We start from the raw sequence: 19451 nt of genomic DNA on the forward strand, positions 1-19451 counted from the left end.
GCAACACACACACACACACACAATGCTGGAGGAACTCAGCAGGTCAGGCAGCATCTATGCCCAGATGAAGAGTCTTGGCTTGAAATGTTGACTGTACTCTTCCATAGATGGGTTCCTCCAGCATTTTGTGTGTGTTGCTCGGATTTATTATTACTGGCACACATCATAAAAATTGTTGTTTTGTGACAGCTATATGGTGCAAGACACAAAAAACGACCATAATTTACAATAAAAGATAAAATAAATAAATAGTGAAGAAGAGGAATAGGAAAGTAATGTTCAGAAATCGAATGATGGAGGGGAAGAAGATATTCTTAAAATGTAGAGTGTGGGTCTTCAGGCTTCTGTATGTCCTCCTCATTGGGTAGTAATGAGAAGTGGGCACATCCCAGATGGTGAGGGCCACCAGAAGCCCTCTGGCTTCCACGGGTATACAGACTACACCTCTTCCCATGCCGTCTCTTTCATTGTCTCCTTGGCTCATTGTCTCCCACACATCTGTTTTTAAGATGAGGCCTTTCTATTCCAGCACATCTGGAATTCCCTTGATCAGGATTTGCAGCTTCCCTGCTGCTATGGTTGATGGAGCTTGCTCTCCTCTGCTTCCTTACTGCTGCTCTCATGCCACCTCCTTCCAGATGGAGCAATTCTGATACAGGGTCTCAGCCTGAAACGATGATACTTCCTTTCCTCCCAGATGTTGAGTTCTTCCAGCCATTAGTCTGTTTACCATTTTGAGACATTGCAGGGGAAATTATATTGTCCCAAGAACAAATGCAGTTGACACTCAACAGTGTGGTTGCTTTGGATAAGGCAGGCCAGGGTTGGAAACCCTGAAAGGTAAGACCCATAAATAAAGCAGTCCCACTTTCTTCTGATAGCCACCATCCACAGAGTAAGGGACCTTAATCTCACCTTAGACCGATGTCTAGACTCAAAAGAAGTTCAAAGTACATTTATTATTAAAGTACATACCCTGTACTACCCTGAGATTCATTTTATTGCAGGCATTCACAGTAAATAGAAAGAAACACAATAAAGTCAATGAAAGACCCCACACCAGATGGGCAAACACAATGTGAAAATGACAGCAAACTGTGCAAATACAGAAAGAAAGAAATAATAATAATAAATAACTAAACAATAAATATTGAGAACATGAGATGAAGAGTCCTTGAAAGAGAGTCTATAGGTTGTGCAAAAGGTTCAGTGATAGGGAAGTGAAATTGAGTGAAGTTATCCCCTCTGGTTCAAGAGCTTGATGGTTGAGGGATAAATACTGTTCCTAAACTCTCTCCATCTCTGATGCCTACACCCCCAAAGACAGAGATCTTCCACTCCTCCAATTCTCTACAAGCTCCTCTGCACTCCAAGAGATCTAAGTTACTTCATTCCGGACCATTCGCTAATCCATCCTGGTTAGGACCAGGTATTGACCCACGATCTCAGTCTCTTTCCTGGTTACCGCAGAGCCCAGAACCTATTCAACCACAATTTATCTTTTATCCCTCTGAATGCTGAACAAAGGATTTGGCCCCTTGAAAACCAGATCAACAAACCCGAGGCCAATTTTTCTCTCATTCTTCACCCACCTCAATTTCTTCACTATCCTAGCCTATAGATGTATACCTGTATGCCTGAATCCCATACGCCACCTTTGGCCATGTCCCATCTCTAGTGCATGCCCTTCTCCCTGCCTTTGTCCTTCTTGTAGACCACATCCCACCCTCCCCTCTGCCAAACTCTGCAAACCCATACTCTAATCACTTTTGTCCTTGGGTTTTATTTTAGCAACCCACCCCAAATACTGTCTCCAACCCTGGTCCCAGGCAGCATGTTGTCAACAATAAAAATGTCCCTTGGCTTTTCAGGACCATCCTACTGATACACTATTTTATCAATGGCCTCAGGCATTTGCTTTATGCCTGCATTTCTCTGAGTAATATCTAAACCAGTTTCTTTTTAAAAAAGGGACCTTGACTGACCTTGTTGGTCTCTTAGCAACAAATGAAAGGCTGGCATTAGAAGAGAGGCATTGGCTGAAGTCCAGGAATGGGGCTTCAGATATCACGTTGACTAAGGGTGTGCATGGTTCGTTTCCGACTGTGCTTATAAAGACCCTGTGTACATATGATGGGCTAAATTACATCAATTTGTAGAGCAATTCTTTCACAATTTGACATAATTGATTAGAGACACTGCAAAAATAGATTATTCATAGAGGTAAAATATGGTCAGTATTACTTTATGAAAAACAAAATATGGAGTGATGAATTGCAGATGAATAGTGGGAGATTATAGGTAAACATGTCATTAACTGTGATTGTGAAATGGTGGACACTGGGGGTGAAGAATAATTTTATGGTGAAATTGAAGTATTTTATAGATCATGCAGTAAGGACAAACAAGTGTGTCAAACTCGGCTTACGTGGCAAGTCTGATTGACGTGTTGGTACATCTGGTGTTTGGTAGGAGCCACACTCAGCCACCATGAGGGACACGCAAGAGGTTCTGCAGGTACTTGAAATCTGGATCAACATCCACAAAATGCTGGAGGAATTGAGTTGACTTTCACCATGAAGGGTCTCAGCCTGAAATGTCAGCTGTTCATTTCCCTCCATAGATGCTACCAGACTGCTGAATTCCTCTGGCATTTTGTGTATGTTGGTTTAGCAGCCATGATGTAGATGATTGAACTAAAAAGCTGGTGTGGACTTGCTGAGCACAGAATGGCTCATGAACATGGCCTCCACCAGACACGTCAATGAGACCACACTCAGGTTAGAGGAGCAGCATCTTATATTCTGTCTGGGTTGCCTCCAACCTGATGGCATGTACATTGATTTTTCCAGCTTCCAGTGTTCACCCCCACCATTCACCATCCCCCCATTCCTGTTTCCCTCTCTCGCCTTATCTCCGTATCTGCCATCGCCTCCTTCTGTGCTCCTCCCATGCCCTTTCTACCATGGTCTTCTACCCTCTCCTCTCAGATTCCCCCTTCTCCATCCCTCTATCTCCATCACCAATCAACTTCCCAGTTCATCACTTTACCCCTCCTCCTCCCTCTTTCAGCTACCACCCCTCCGCCCACCTCCTTGCTCCAACTTCACACCTTTTTTTCCAGTCCTGATGAAGGTCTCGGCCTGAAACGTCTTTTCCATAGATGCTGCTTGGCCTGCTGAGTTCCCTCCAGGATTTTGTGTGGCTTCCTGTTTTTGTTCCAGAAATAAATGGATCAGAAATTGATTGACCAGTGCAGAACCTCAGGCTTAGGCTCCTGGATTGGCCTTTGCAAGTGGCCAACTGTCTGAAGCTGTTTCTAAACATTGATCCCTTCTCCAACCTGGATACGTGGGCAGCACTGAGCCAGGGATTTTTTTATTGATCTTTAATTGAGATCAATTGTCAGAAATAATTGCGTTTGATTAAATACAAAAAAATCAAGCTAAAGATAGGCAGAAAAATATTAAACAGAGAAGGAAAGTGTGGTCTAAATCTTTTGCTTCAAATTCAATTTTGGATGATTATTTTAGTTAGGGATTATTCTAACCTTTCTTAACGTTTTATATAGCTTTATTACTGTCATGTTATTGATCTGTTAGTAATACATCCAGCGAGTGGTAAGTGGCTGGATGAGTGAACTTGGAATTCCCTGGGATTTAGTAGTCAAAAGGTGAAAGTTCCCAATCTTCCCTGTTCCCAGAGCAGCTATTTATTGAAGGATTAGATATAATCTGACTAAACCGCACTACAAAATAGTCTTCAGTTTGCTGCCTTCAAGGTTTGCTGTATTAGAAAAAAAACTTAAGAATGCTTGGAAACTGACCTTTAGCAGAATCCATTAATTCCCTGTCAGATCTGCTGGTTTCTTCAGTGCAACATATCACTGCACAATTTCACCTGCAGAGTTGTAGTCTGACTCCTTCCTCCTGCAGGCCAAATCATGCTGGCTTTACCTTGCAGAAATGTAGGTGAGATTAAGCTTCATTATATCTAGGAAACATTTTCAGATCTCTATCTAACACTGACGCTGATTAAGTATATCACCTTGGCCTGTTGGCAGTGTTTTTACACTGCACACCCTGGAAAAGTAATATACTGGATTGTCATGGTAATGTTACCTACCCACAGGAGTTCTGCCTTAGTGAAAAAAATACCTGATATCAGGAACCTTGCACTCCCTTATCTGTATGAATAGTTGTAGATCTTGTGCAGGGGTGATTTTGAAGAGGGATAAGTTGAATGTGAGGAGTGAAATTAATATGCTATTTGTCTTCCAGAAAGACCACAGCACAAATCCAAGAGGTTGTTATTGTTCTTGCAAGAGGTGTGGAGTGTAACCTCAGCGCCAAACATGGAGTTTACATGTGTGCAACATTGTGCAGTTTTCTATCTCAGTTCCTCCGAAACACATGGCCATAAATTTATAAAATTGTGTGAAATAGAAAATTTAGCGTTGCATCTAACCAATTTATGTTAATGTTGTATCTGCAGGTGGGGCAGTGGGGAGGAATCTAAGAATAAAACTTGAAAGAGGAAAGCATTTTCTTTCACAGTGTATGGACAATCCTCTCTGGTATTCATTCAATATCATGCGGAGAATTCTCCCCATCTTTTCCCCACCCAAACTATGTGCCAGGGAATCTGAATTATCCTGAGACTGAGCTGAATTATCCCAAAATTTTAATCTTATGTAACACTGGGGATCCATTATCTTCCCTAGGCAGTTATTTCAATGGTGCGAATGGATCACAAACAGTCAAAATCCCTGGTCGTTATCTGTATGGATATTAAAATTCTTATTTCCATTCTTACTCAATGAGAAAAGCTTCATTTATGATACAAATGAATGATGATAATCTAGAATTCATCTCAAATTAAAAGAGTGTGTGAATTCCCAGAGGACTTTTCTCATTCTCTGTTGCTGACATAAGTACAATTTAAAGTTTTCACTCTTTGATAAATATTCATTACTTTTCTACTTCAAATTAAGATTTTATGTCTCACGATTCACCTCTGACTTTAGTTTCCTCAACTCTGTCTAAATTTTCTATACCATATAACCTTCCACCATCCAGTCCTTGAGCCTACCAGCTCTCATTGTCTTAAGCAGGTTAATCTCTGGTCAATTCACTCTCCTGCCACATACCTTTTCTTAACTTCTTAGAGGTTTGCACAGAATTGGCATGTCATATAAAACTTTGATAAACATCTATAGATGTGCTGTGGTAGTATCCTGACTGGGTGCATCACAGCCTGGTATGGGAATTCCAATGCCCAGGAATAGAAAAGACAGCAAATAGTGATGGGTGCAGCCTAGTCTATCACAGGTAAAGCCCTTCCAATCATTGAGGACATCTACAAGGAGCGCTGCGACAGGAAAGCAGCATCCAACATCAAGGAACCCCCCACCCCCCCATCTTGACCGTTCTTTCCTCACTCCTGCCACGCAGAAGGAGCCACAACAGTCGCAAGTCCCACACCACCAGGTTCCACAACAGCTATTACCCTTCTACTATCGGGCTCCTGAACCAGTGCAGATAACGTAACTCACCTCGACTCTGAACTGATTCCACAACCCAGTGACTCACTTTCAAGGACTCTACAACTCATCTTCTCAGTATTATTTATTTACTTGTTTATTCATTTTTTTTGGTATTTGCGTATTTTGTCTTCTTTTGCACATTGGTTGTTTGTCAGTCTTTATTTCTCTGTAATTTTTCATAGATTCTAATGTATTTCTTTGTTCTACTGTGAATGCCTGGAATACAATGATCTCAGTGTAGTGTATGGTGACACATACATACAGTACTTCGATAATACTTTTCTTTTGAACTTTCCCTTCCTAAGCCTACTCCTTTATACATCTCTTCTTGGGGAACACAAAACCTTTCAACTTTCAAACTCCCACCTGTTCAGCCACTGGCAATATTCCTTAAACGCATTACTCTCTCACTTGTTCTGGTTGTTAATCCATAAGATTATTCCTAAAAATAATTTATAGCACAAATAGCGCACATCCATCTCAAATGGTATTTGAAAGTATTTGTACTCTACATAAGTTTCCTGTCAGCCAATTTCATCCAATCAATTGGTATCTTGTCAGTGCTTTCTTTGCTCATGTATCTGTTGTGTACTTAATATTTCAGTAATATTTGGGTAATATTGTAAATATATTGCTAGATTAAGCATTCTTTGTTGCTTATGTAATTCATTACGGGCTATATGTACAAAGTACATGATTGGCATACATCATTATGTCACCATATCATAAGCGTGGAACTCACTAAAAGAAAAATTGAAGAAAACATGTTTTATCCCTGGGCTCCCGTGGTTTGCTTTCAATTAGTTTCATCTTTGGAGTTACAAAATGCAATCTATCTAGTTTTTGTTCAAGACTGTCTGGACCCTTTACTTCAAATGAGCTGGGTGGTAACACTTTCAACAATCTGTTTACTTCCTGGAGGAAGTAATCTGAGGGATTTTCCCTTCATGATCCGGCTCCTCCTCATGAAATTCAGCTGTGTTTCCTCTCCAAAAGAAAGGTTACTCTTATTTCCCTGCCTTGTTACAGTATTCCTTTTTTCCTCACCACGGATTGGTGACAATTTTTTTTATATACACAGATATTCAATGTGACACAATCATTTTTCACCAGCATATGTACAATGCTTTCATCTCTCAAAGGGATTTCCAATTACATTCTGCTTTTCAGGAGGGGACTGTAATGCACTTATCTCAAGCAGTGATTTGTCCTGGAATTTCTGAGCCTTTCAACAACTCAGCTCAACTCTTCAGCTTATGGAGCTTGCTGTGATTCACATGAACATTTTCATTTCTCTTTCAGAGCTATCGGACACAAGTTTCTTTGTCGGTGGTTTTGGTATATTAAAAATAGTGGACCATCCTGATTATACCCTGACAAAATTGAACTAAAAAATCGATAGTCTATGGTCAAGTTTAGAGAAGCCAGAATCTATATTCTTCTGTCTCTGTGTCCTTCCACGCCTGTCTCTCACCATTCTACTGTAATATTGCAAATTTTTGGTCTGGTTGTTATTATACACTCTTTGAGCTGGCTTTCTGGGTACTTCTTGAAGTCTGATGCTTACAGATGCCCATTGAAACAAAACTAGAAACATTTTTTGAACTAAAAGTATTCCAGCTATTAAACTACCTTTTAAGACTAGAACAGGTTTCAATGAGAGAAGTGTTTGCAGAATGCTATGAATTGTGGTGTTGATGGCCTCATCAAAAATAAACTGTCAGAATGAATTGCTATCCAGAACAGGTATCAATGCCAGCACCTGAGAGAGATAATTTGAGAAAAAGAGGAGAGGGAGAGAGGGAGGGAAGGAGAGAGAGACAGAGAGAGAGAGAGAGACAGAGAGAGAGAGAGAGAGAGAGAGAGAGAGAGAGAGAGAGAGAGAGAGAGAGAGAGAGAGAGAGAGAGAGAGAGAGAGAGAGAGAGAGAGGGAGAGAGAGATATCAAAGATTTGCTCCACTGAAATTCTGATGTGAATGTGAAACTCCTTATTCCATCCAAGGGCATACAAGCTGCTATAATCCTAGTTTTGTCAGGTCTATAAAAACCATCTAACGATTGAAAACCAAGATCTCCAGAATAGATGTTATACTTGATGAAAGCTAAACTATGACCAAAAAATACCCTTGATGGAAATTCGTGACCATAATTAGCATGACCAAGTTTGCTAACAGATCTCAGAGGTTTAAAAATTGTGACTATCTTCAAGGAATGAGATATGTTCCATTGTGGTTGTTACAGAGAGTTCATCTTGTCTGCCACAGGGAAAATAATCGTAAGTGCCTTCCTCAACTACCTCTTCCTAATGACTGAGGTATACCTCCCAATTGTACTGCAGATGTAATGTTCTTCACTACACACAAATCATGACAGAAAGTAGAGAGCAGAACTGACTTCTCTCAACCTCAATCAAACAAAAAGGATAATGGCGAACCATTTCCAAATATGGCTGTCTTTAGAAATATATTACCACTCCACACTGGCTACACATTGATATGCAAGATATAATCAGAACCAGTGGATCAAACCACAGATCCAAACTAAAAGTAGACTGGGCTCAAGTAGACTATGCAACCACACCAAATTGCAGAAGTTCGTACATTCTCACCGTGACCATACAGGCTTCCTCCGGGTGCTCTGGTTTTCTCCCACATTCCAAAGACGTAAAAGGTTAGTAGGTTAATTGGTCACGTGGGTGTAATTGGATAGTGTGGGCTCGTCAGGGCAGAAGGGCCTGTTACAGAGCTGTATCTCTAAATAATAAAATAAAAATAATATCTTCAGAACCAATATGAATGCAGCTATCTTACAGTATTCGAAAACGCTAATGTACTATGTGTGTACACTCAGAGATCAAACTCTGAGTCATCGTCTCTTTTAATAAAGTGTACAAAACTAGGGTTACAGTACACAACTGGAAGACAAATATCCTTTATCAACTACACTTTGCCACACACCACATCCTCTGATAATCAAGATATACAAGATCATCAGAATGTAGATTGATTTTTAAAGGAACCTCAGCAAAGGTAGATGTGTGGTGGAAAGTGCACTGACTTGCTACATTAAGGCCTGGTATGGAAATACCAATGCCTTTGAACAGCAAATCGTACAAAAGTTAGTGGATTCAGTCCAGTACATCATGGGTAAAACCTTTCCAACCATTCAACACATCTGCATGAAATATTATCAAAGAAAAGCAGCCTCCATCTTCAAAGATCCTCACCACCCAGGCCATGCTCTTTTCTTGCTGCTGCCATCGGGTAAAATGTACAAGTGCCTCAGGACTCACACCACCAGGTTCAAGAGCAGTTACTGCCCCTCAACCATCAGGCTCTTGAACCAAATGGGATAACTACACTCATTTAAGGACTCCATTATCTTCTTGTTTCATGCTCTTTATTTATTGCTATGTATGTGTATTTGCACAGTTTGTTTACAGTTTATCGTTCCTGATGTTTGTTTACAGTTTATAGGTCTTGTTTACAGATACTGTTCCATAGATTTGCAAATTAAGCCTGCAGAAAAAGAATCTCGGGGTTGTATGTGGTGACATGTATATCCTCTGATAATAAATTTTACCTTGAACATTGAACATTAATGTCAAAAGCCTATATCCCCTCCAGTATAACAACATGCTCTTTAATTATTTATACATTTAGAGATATGGAGCGGAATAGGCACTTTTGGCCAGATGAACCACACCACCCAGCAGCCCATGTATTTAGCACTAGCCTAATTGCAGGAAAATTTACAGCGTCAATTAACAATTCAACCATCAGGCTCTTGAACCAGAGGGGATAGCTTCACTTAGCCCAACACTGAACTGACTCCAGGGCCTATGGATAACTAATAGAGAGGATTCACTCCACTCTTTAAGAAAGGAGGGAGGCGGAAGAAAGGAAATTATAGGCCAATTAGCTTGACTTCAGTGGCTGGGAAGATGTTGGAGTCCATTATTGAGGATGAAGTTTTGGGGTACTTGGAGCCATATGATAAAATAAGACAAAGTCAGCATGGTTTCCTCAAGGGGAAATCTTATCTGACCAATCTGTTGGAATTTTTTGAGGAAGTAACAGGCAGAATAGAATAGGACAGTCAGTGGATGTTGTTTACTTGGATTTTCAGAAGGCCTTAGACAAGGTGCTACACATGAGGCTACTTAACAAGATAAGAGCCCATGGTATTATAGGAAAGATACCTACATGGATAAAAGACTGACTGATTTGCAGGAGGCAAAGAGTGGGAATAAAGGGTACGTTTTCCGATTGGCTGTTGGTGACTAGTGGTGTTTTGCAGGGGTCAGCGTTGAGACTGCTTCTTTTCAGGTTTACATGTCAATGATTCGGATGACAGAACAGATTGCTTTGAGGCCAGGTTTGTGTACGATACAAGATAGATGGATGGGCAGGTAGTGTTGAGGATGCAGAGAGTTTGCATAAGGATTAAGATAGATTGGAAAACTGGGCAATAAAGTGGCAGATGGAATATAGTGAGGGAAGTGTATGGTCATACTATCTTTTAAACCGGTAGAAAATTCAAAAATCAGAGGTGTAAAGGTACTTGGGTGTCCATGTGCAAGAGGCATTGATTGTGTGGATAGCCAGAGGCTTTTTCCCAGGGCTGAAATGGTTGCCACAAGAGGACACAGGTTTAAGGTGATGGGGAGTAGGTACAAGCAGATGTCAGGGGTATGTTTTTCACTCACAGAGAGTGGAGAGTGTGTGGAATGGGCTGCCAGCAATGGTGGTGGAGGCGGATAAGATAGGGTCTTTTAAGAGACTTTTAGATAGGTACATGGAGCTTAGTAAAATAGAGGGCTCTAGGTAAGCCTAGTAATTTCTTAGGTAGGGACATGTTCGGCACAACTTTGTGGGCCGAAGGGCCTGGATTGTGCTGTAGGTTTTCTATGTTTCTATGTTTCTATTCCCTAAAGGTTAACTTGCATGTTGAGTTGGTGGTGAGGAAGGCAAATGTAATGTTAGCATTCATTTCAAGAAGACTGGAATATAAGAGCAAGAATGTAATGCTTGGGCTTTATAAAGAATTAGACTATACTCAGAGTATCGTGAGAAGTTTCGGGTCACTTATCTGAGAAAAGATGTACTGGCATTGGAGGGGGTCCAGAGAGGGTCACGAGAATGATTCCAGAAATGAAAGGGTTAGCATATGAGGAGCATTGGATGCATCTGAGCCTGCACTTCCCGCTGTTTAGAAGAATGAGGGGGGGATCTCATTGAAATCTACTGAATACTGAAAGGGCTATATAGAGTGGATGTGGAGAAGCTGAGTCTAGGACCAGAGGGCAGAGCATCAGAATAGAGGGACAACCATCTAGAACAGAGATAGGAAACAATTTCTTTAGTCAGAGGGCAGTGAATCTGTAGAATTCACTTTCACAGACGGCTATGGAGGCCTAGTCATTGAGTATATTTAATACGGAGTTTGATAGGTTCATGATTAGTCAGGGCATCGAAGTTTACCAGGAGAAAGCAGGAGAACGGGGTTGAGAGGGTTAACCCCATTGACTGGACTCACTTTCAAGGACTCTACATCTCATGTTCTCAATATTTATTACTTATTCCTTATTATTATTACTTTTTTTTCTCTCTTTTTGTATTTGCAGAAAATGCTTTTTTTGCAATGGTTGTTGGGTGTAGTCTTCCACTGATTGTTGTGTTTACTGCAATTGCCCACAAGAAAATTAACCTCAGGGTTGTATACAATGACAAATATGTACTTTAATAATACATTTACTTTGAACTTTGAAATCACTCTTTGTGTCTCCTAGAATTCTGGAGGAGAACAGAATTAGTGCCGGTGACTCACAGCTCCAGGCATTGGGTCCTGCTTTCTCCTGGCAATCTTTGATACCCTGACTAATCCTTTTTATGATTTGTAACTCCAAAACATAAAACTAATCAAAAGAAAAACACGGAGCCGGGGGTAATCTGTCCTTAGTTTGTTTTTACTTTTAGTGAGTTTGACCGAGAGCACTTGGTAAACACACTCCTTACACACACACACAAATACTACCTTGTCATTTTGGATGCCTCAGGTGCAGGCAGTGGAGCAGTGCTGGAGAAGAGTGACCTGTCCTTTACCTGAGCTGAAACTCCTCTGAAGGGAAACTAGGCACTGCACCGTCGTAAAGGAGTGTCTGTCCTTTAAGTGGGCCTGGTATTAGCACCTTGGCAGGGAGTTTGAACTTTTCACAGACTACAGAGCGTTGACATAGATTCAGATAATGAAGGACCTTAATGTCAGAGTGACGTGGTGGTACTGTACCTGGAGCTTCAACCCTTCAAATTCTGTGTCCACCAGAAAGCAGGGAAAAGAAATGTTACTGCAGATTACCTGTCTCAGCTGCTGAGCGACATCGTTGTAGGAGGGAAGGGTGGCAACATGATGGAGGGCGCTTGGTAAACACACTATTTACCCCCCCACACACACAAACCTTGCCTTGTCGTTCTGCTGTCATTGCATTGACTGTATGCAATTCAACGTCTTCCCTGGTATACTCTCATAATGGGTCCTAAACTGACCTAATGAACTCAAGTTGGCTTTATGATGTTTTTTGGACCATACACAGTGGAATATTCAATTTCCTCAGTAATAGGGATGTGTAAATGTCTATATGTTACTTTTATTCTGTATTTAAAGCAGATACTTCTGTTTGAAGCTGCATTGTGGGGTGCATCCTATTCTGATTCATGTGCACTCTTAAGTTAACTTTGTGGGTAATTAAAGATGGTATGTCCTGATGGCTAATAAATGGGGTTCATTGCTCTCGGTAGAAGAGAGAGATTGGGGTTTCCAGCAGTTCACACAGGCCAAGTACAAGTATGGAACTATTTATGTGTTTTCTGGTAGATATCTTTTTGTAAATATTGGCAGTTTTCACAAATTTCACTAACGTTTGCAAGTTTGATTTTTGACACACCTAATAAACACCTTTGTGCTAAAGTACTAAGTGACTTCAGCCATTTTTTACTTTGACTGTCTGCCTTTTTTTTTAACATGACTGTCTCTGTCCCCTTCTGGAGAAACACGTGCTCCATTTCTTAACTTGAACATCTCGTTGCGCTTTTGTCAAAACTCAAATGTTTCGCTGTGTTTCAACAAGTAGATAGTCACCTCTGGTTCATTTAAAACTTCCTCGTCACCACTGTTTGTGTCCAAAACATAAAACTAATTGAAAGAAATACACGGAGCTGGGGATAATGTGTCCTAGTTTACTTTTTTACTTTTAGCGGTTCATGCACTTATGATGTGGAGGTGTAATAACGTATACCATTCACGTACTTTTATATATAGTTTGTAATGAATTATGTAAACAAAGAATGCTTACTCATACAATATATTTACAATAATATTCAAATATTAAATACACAACAGTCCTGACCTAGGGTGCTACCTGTCTATATTTTACGTTTCCCCTCCTATTCTACGTGGCTTTGTGCAGGTTGCTCCAGCTCCTTCTACTTCCCGGAGGTGTGTTGGTATATTGACTAGCGAAGGTGATGGGCAGGTAAACTTGGCATTGATGGGTATGTGAGTTAGAATAGGGTGCTGGGAGATGGGACTGTTGGTATTTTTCTGAGAGCTGACATAGACTTGATCTGCTGAATAACCTTCTCCTGCATTATAATGAGAAATGAAAATTTCCCTGTTCAGAATAGTGTGTTGGGCATAAGTTTTCATCCCAGCTCAACTCTGAATCTTGGACCCAGTTCCACTGAATGTGAAAACAAATCTGGGGAGAAGAGGAGGCTGTTGTTCCTTTCGCCACTCTGTAAGGGTGGCTGGTTGATTTCCACCTTTGGCCAATGCTACCTAATTCACACTTTACTATGGCTTCATATGAATCCATGTGGGATGCTGCATGGCTACAATGTCATTGCAAAGAATTCACTTCATGTTCCAGGCCTAATTCCAGTTTATATCACAGGGGAATCATTTTCCATTAACTCATCTTTACAAATGCCATATGGTACTGCAAATTTAGAGAAACCTTCAAAACTTTTCTCAGATTCTTCTTTTGCTCCTTTTGTGATATTATTAATTCATTTATTTTAAATTGTTCATTGCCTGAGCCAAATAGATAGAGACAGAAGCCTCAGAAGTCACTACTTGTCCGTTCATATCCCCTACTCATATTCTTGTGATGTCTTAAATGATTCCTTATATTACGCTGTCCAACATGAGCCTGAGAGATAACAAATATCACCTTTGTTTCAGGTTTAATAACTCAAAATATGAAGTGAACTTGGCTGGATATTTTCAAACAGCTGCCTTGGAGATAGACATTATACAAATTCTCTACTGCATGCTTTTGTATCGCTCCTGAAGGAAATATTATGGAAGGTCACTGGCAGATTAATTAAGTTGGCCTGCTCACAATTGTTTGAAAGACAACTGCATTAAATTAAATCTGCAAAATATTGACAAGTTGATTTAGAGGAAATTTTAACCCTCAAAATACTCCCAGCTAGCTTCCAAGATGTGATAGCTTTGACAATGGACAGGAGCAGATATCCTGCTAATGGCTGCCAGAAAAGTTCCAACAACAAGCTCACAACTGGGCTGTTACCCAGTCATAGCTCAGGTTATCACATGTACATCGAAACACACAGCGAAATACGTTAACAACCAACACACCAAAGGATGTGCTGGGGGCAGCCTGCCACACATCCCAGTGCCAACGTAGCACGTCAGCCATGCTCAGCAGAGCACGACAAAATGGAGTGTACCAGGTCACAGAGCAAATCAAGCCCCATTCCTCCTTCACACTCACAACCCCTCCTCCACACGCATTCACAGTCCTCTAACCCCTAGACATGCCACCTTCTGCCTCCAGCCTTCTGCGGGTTTGCAGACTCAGGGGTTCCGGCTCCGATCAACCATCAACCTTTCAGCTGGAGCTGTGCAGCAACCACCCCAGAGTGAGTACAACGCTCTGGAAAGCCTTCAATCTGAAATATTAACTGGATCCCCTTTCCACAGATGCTGCCTGACTGGCTATGTCTAGGACTGTGAAATAATTCATGCAAAATTTGTATGAAGCTCTTAATAGACCTCATTCAGCGGGGCCTGTATTCAAACTTTAGAACTGCAGTTTGATGGCTGCTCTCTCTCTCTCACATAGTGGTGAATACCCATAAGATGAAATATTTTATTGAACAAAATAATTTACAATTCCATATACTTCTTCTTAATGTACCTCCTCCCAGGAAGGAAAATTCTACAAGCCAATTCAGCACTCATGATATAATAACAGGTACGTAGGGAACAGTTGATTTCATAGTACTATTATAAAACTATAAAATTGTGAAACCTCAGATTGCTATGTTACTTTAATTGCTTTCTCATTCCACTATCTTTTAATGAATGATGCACATAAACTGCCAGACCTTTTGTTTCATGTAGCTCCCTAAGAATTTTAGTTGAAGTTATCCCTTCTTATTCTTTGAGAGGGAGAGTTGCACAGTGCGGAAGTGGGCTCTTCACCCACCGTGACCACCCCTACCTTTTTGCCCACACTGGGTCCATGTCCTTCCATGCCATGCCTATTAAATTCTCTTAAACATAGTGATGGTTTTCTGACTCTACCACCTGCTATGGCAGAGAGTTCCAGATATCAACAGCTCTGTGTAAAACGTTTACCACCCAAATGACATTTAAAGCTCCTTCCTCTCATCTTAAACCCTTTCCCTATTGTTTTTGATAACATTGTCATAGGACAAAGATTCTGATTATCAACCTTATCTCTGCCTGTAATGATTTCATATATATGTTTCTGCTCACCGCTCGAGGAGTAACAAAATCAGTCTATTGGTCTCTCCAATCCAAGCAACATCATGGTGAAGCTTCTCCACATTCACTCCAGTGATACTTCATCCCTCCTATTGAGTACTGACCGGTAACAGGATACAGTGTGCCGTTACAATAATGAATCATTATATCCTGAATTTTATACTCCATGACCCATGAAGGCAAGCTTGATCTACATCATTTACCTGTGTTCTACATTCAAAGATCTTGGACCCCCAAGGTCCTTCTGATAATCAATGTTCCTTAGTACCCTGCATAGGTCTATCCCTGCTTGACCAGCCAAAATCCATCACCTCACACATGTTGGGATTAAAATCCATCTGCCCAATACTATCTCCAACTTTCCATCTGATCTATATTCTGCTGTGGCCTTAGACAACATATCTCTCCAGCCACAACATCACCAACTTTTGTGTCACCTGCAAACTTACTAATTATACCGTACATTCGAAATATGTCCCAAGTATTAATGGACCAGGCATTGATCTGTGGTAGACCATTGATCCAATCAGGAAAAAAACATCCCTTAACCACTACTCGTGTCTTCTAACATCTGTTACCATTAGTTACAGACTTCCAATCAGAAAAATGTCCTTTTGCCATTACTTCTTTCCTATCTCTAAGCCAATTTTGGATCCAATAAAAGGCTTGCTCCGAATCCAACATGTCCTGACCTTCTGAATCAGCCTACTATGGAGGATCTTGTTAAGTGTCTTACTAACTAATTCTTCCTACCATTAGGCAAAATTTCACATTTCTCAGCGTTATGTTTCATCTGCCATCCGTGCATCCATCCCATCAGCTGTCTACTTTTGCTTAACGTTTATCGCTATCCTAACAATTCACCATGCCTTCAAGTGATCTGCTGATTTGGAAATTGTGCATTGTTTGCTCAAGACCAAATCCAATCCATGAACATAAAGAAAAGCGATGTTCCTAGGAATAATCTCATGCTCACTTGTCTGTACATTTCCTTCCTGACCAGAACCATAACCTTTCACTATCATTCTCAGTTTTCTGTTACAGACAATTGCTGTCCATGCTGCAATATACCTTTTTCATTCTACAGTCTTCAAACCTGATCACTGGACTGTTGTGGCAATTTATCAGACACCTCTTCAAAGTCCTTATACACTACATCACAATGCATTTCCCACTCTAAAAACTCAATCACGTTAGACATGTTTTGTCTCTAACAAATTCATATCGTTTTTCTCCAAACACAATAAGTCAAGAGACCTCTAGTGCTGTTGGGGATTATCTTTCTAGAATTTTTCCCATCACTGAGGGCAACCTTGCTGACCTGTAATTACCGGGATTTCTCCGTGCACTCCTTTATGAACAAGTGTACAACTATTGAATTTTTTTTTAATCTTTTGCTTTCACAGGTAACCTCAGGTCTGAGAGGAATAAAGAAATCATCCAATCTCCTCCACCAGCTCCAATCTGCCTCTATTCTTGGAAGGGTATAGATTTCTGCAGCTCCGCCTGCACCCTGGCATATCCAGAGAAGTTTGCCTTTCCCATTGATGACAGAATGAACACTTGACTGTTTTCAACACTGTTACTTTTTCTTTCTCTCAATATTTTCATACTGCTTGCTTGTTTTCTCCCCTGCTTTGTCATTCTCGGCAACAGCAGGAATATTGATCTAATCTGCAGAAATACTGTCAAATAAATGCAGACCCCTCCGCCCTAGGAGTTCCCTTTCTGGTCTTTGCCTATTTCCTTCATGAATTATCTATTTCCATTTTTTTTGCACCGGTTGTTCATAAGTGATCACTTCCTGCTTCAATGTTTCTTTGAGACCTTTAATATCATTACCTATACAAAAGTGTGAGGAGAATTAAATAATTTTTATTCTAGATACAATGTCGCACAAAAATCCCTACAAAACATAAAGAACACACTGTAATTCTAATAATTAGAATGCACAATGAATATTAATACATGTGATAGTTTATATACTGTACGTAGATTGATTATATATCCATAAAGTGATGCTAGGCTGTATATAAGGTGACTGAAGGGAAATAATAAAGTAGTGGTGGAGATGTTGATCAGCCTAACTGCTTGGGGAAAGTAATTGTTTTTGAGACTGGTGGTCCTGGCATCGATGCAGATAACCTCCCCCCAATGGGAGTGGGGAAAATAGTCTATGAGCAGGGTGGGTGGGATCCTTTGTGATGTTACTGGCCCTTTTCCTGCACCTTTCTGTATGCATTTCCTTGAAGGAGGGTAGGCTGGTGCCAGTGATGTGTTGGGTAGTTTCAACTACCCATTGCAGAGCCTTCCTGTGGCCGCAGAGTAGCTTCTGTACCGAGCAGTGATGCAGCTGGTTAGGATGCGTCTGTAGAGTGATGTGAGCACCGATTGTTACGAACCGGCAGCAATCGATATGAAACTGAGACAGGGTTATAAACAAACCACGAGATTTATTAACCTCTGCTCAAAAACGTTGAAAAGTAAACGAACGACTAACTTAACCGGAAGTTAGTCGGCTGTATCTAACAAATAGTCAAACTTAGAAACTGTTCTTAATGAGTTCTCATCTAAGCACAGAGTTAGAGTGGTAAATTCAGAAGTCCATGTGATTTATACAGTCATTAAGGAGAGACTTCCCTGAAACAACAACTCCTTCGAAGTAACGATGAATCTGCCGATCCCACCACAGGGAGATGGCTTGTCCGAATGAATCACGAGGAAATAAAAGGTACTGACCTTTTGACTGGAGGGTGGTCACAGCACGAACCTTCCCCAGCTCGCAGGGGTTGAATTCAAATGTGCCTGCCACAATTCCTGAACCAAGATTTAAAAAGGTCGATCATTCCCAAGAAGCTGAACGACATTAACTTTATCCAATCCTTTGAACTCGGATAACTCCGGTAATGCCTTCACTCTCCGATACTGGACTGTAAGGGAAAAATAAACCTACAACAAACAAAACCGGTGCAGCCTCCACACCTCCGACCAGGAACAACAACGTTGCACAGAAATGAAACTGAGAACTGTGTCACATTGACATAACATCACCCCACGGTCATGAGACAATTACATCATCCCAATCACAAGACCATTACATCATCCCACTGTCCCGTGATCAAACTGTGGGTATGTAACAGGATGTACAAACTCCAGCTCTCTTCAGCCTCCTCAGAAAATAGAAATGTTGGTGAGCTTTCCTGACTCGGCAGGATGTGCTCTGAGGAAAGGTGTGCGATGTGCATTCCCAGGAGCCAGTGATTGCTCACAGTTTCTGTTGCTGTGCCGTTGCTGTAAAGGGTGGTGTGACTGGTGCAAGTTCTCCCAAAGTCAATAACCACCTCCTTCATCTTGTTGACATTAGGGAAGAGGTTATTTGCCTGGCATTAGGCCTCGAGCTCTTCCACCTCTTCCCCGTAGGCTATCTCATCGTTATTGGTGATGAGCCCCACCACCGTGTGTCATCGGCGAACTTGGCAATGTGATTACTCGGGTGCTTGGCCATGCTGCCACACGTGAGCAGAGTGTACAGCGGTGGGATCAGCACACTGCCCTGGGGGGCACTCATGTTGAGAATGATGGGGAGCTGGGAGCAGTTGTGCATCCTGACTATCTGAGGTCAGCTTGTTAGGAAGTCCAACAACCAGTTACACAGTGACCGAGGAGTAGGTGTTCACTCACCAAGATCCGTGGGATAGTAGTTCTGAACGACGAACTGAAATCTGATATCAGTGTCCCTGTTTTCTCGGTGTGTGAATGACAGATGCTATGGCATCTATCGTAGAGCACGCCTGTGGGGAAACATATTGGTGTGTGTCCAATGCGGCTGGAGTGGAGTTTTTAATGTGTGCTATCAGCCATTCAAAGCATTTCATGATGACTGGCGTCAGTAGCCATTGGGCTCTGAGGGTGTAGAGTTCTCTGGTACCGGGATGATGGTGGCTGATCTGAAGCATGTGGGGAAAGTAGTCTGGATAAGAGTTGAGGATGTCTGTGAAAATGTCAGTGAGATGGTGCGCTCTCTCACAGTACAGACTGGATCCATTTGACTCTCAAACATTGAGCATGAATGGATCCACTTATAAATAAT

At 41.2% G+C, this 19451-nt stretch overlaps 1 protein-coding gene across 1 annotated transcript in view; it reads right to left on the bottom strand.

Annotated features, from left to right (window-relative positions):
- Positions 1-18360, bottom strand: part of ercc4 (excision repair cross-complementation group 4) — a 238271-nt gene extending 219911 nt beyond the window's left edge. Inside the window, exon 1 of the mRNA XM_059979328.1 lies at positions 18101-18360. The gene's annotated coding sequence lies outside the window, so the exon portion shown is untranslated. The remainder of the gene's footprint in view (positions 1-18100) is intronic.
- Positions 18361-19451: the final 1091 nt, after the last annotated feature.

Source organism: Hypanus sabinus, chromosome 9 (assembly GCF_030144855.1).
Source record: "Hypanus sabinus isolate sHypSab1 chromosome 9, sHypSab1.hap1, whole genome shotgun sequence".
Taxonomy (NCBI): Eukaryota; Metazoa; Chordata; class Chondrichthyes; order Myliobatiformes; family Dasyatidae; genus Hypanus; species Hypanus sabinus.